This window comes from Chiloscyllium plagiosum, unplaced genomic scaffold (genome assembly GCF_004010195.1).
Source record: "Chiloscyllium plagiosum isolate BGI_BamShark_2017 unplaced genomic scaffold, ASM401019v2 scaf_97134, whole genome shotgun sequence".
In the NCBI taxonomy this organism is placed as follows: Eukaryota; Metazoa; Chordata; class Chondrichthyes; order Orectolobiformes; family Hemiscylliidae; genus Chiloscyllium; species Chiloscyllium plagiosum.
The window spans coordinates 1-573 of NW_025162975.1; the positions used below are offsets into that span (position 1 = coordinate 1).

Genomic DNA, 573 nt, shown 5'->3' on the forward strand with positions numbered 1-573 from the left:
ATCCTGCAAAATAATTTTTAAATGACTTACAAGAGATTCTGCGCTGTGAACAGGATTCGAACCTGCGTAGGGAGACCCCATCGGATTTCAAATCCAACGCCTTAACCTCTCGGCCATCACAGCTGCGGGAATTTGGTCAATTTTAATAGTAAACCAACTGAATTTATTTGTTGGGAGAACAAATTGTCAAGACCCAAAGATTTCGCCAACTCCTTTGCAGAGACCCAGACGAACGTTACCTTAGCAGATTGACAGGCTTTCACTGCAAACTAGATTCTGACACAGCTGAAGTTGTGGGAATGATTCTTCGTCGAATTATAGAGTCACGGATGTACACCACGAAGACAGGGTCATTGTCCCACTGCGTCCAATCGATTTTGACTCAATTGCTCATCATCTGCTGCCAAATTAGATGTGCTGTTGTGTTTTAATATTCATCGACATATGGTATTAGAAAAATTGATGCTAAGTCCATAAACGCCAGCTACATTCGTAAAAACAATATCATAATTAGAAAGAATGCAGAACCAATTTACAGGAATGGATCCAGCAACTAATCCGTATGTTCTGACA

At 40.7% G+C, this 573-nt stretch overlaps 1 non-coding gene across 1 annotated transcript; it reads right to left on the minus strand.

Moving 5' to 3' along the window:
- Positions 1-41: 41 nt before the first annotated feature.
- trnas-uga lies at positions 42-123 on the minus strand. Its single transcript has one exon. It is a non-coding gene; the product is annotated as a tRNA-Ser (tRNA).
- Positions 124-573: the final 450 nt, after the last annotated feature.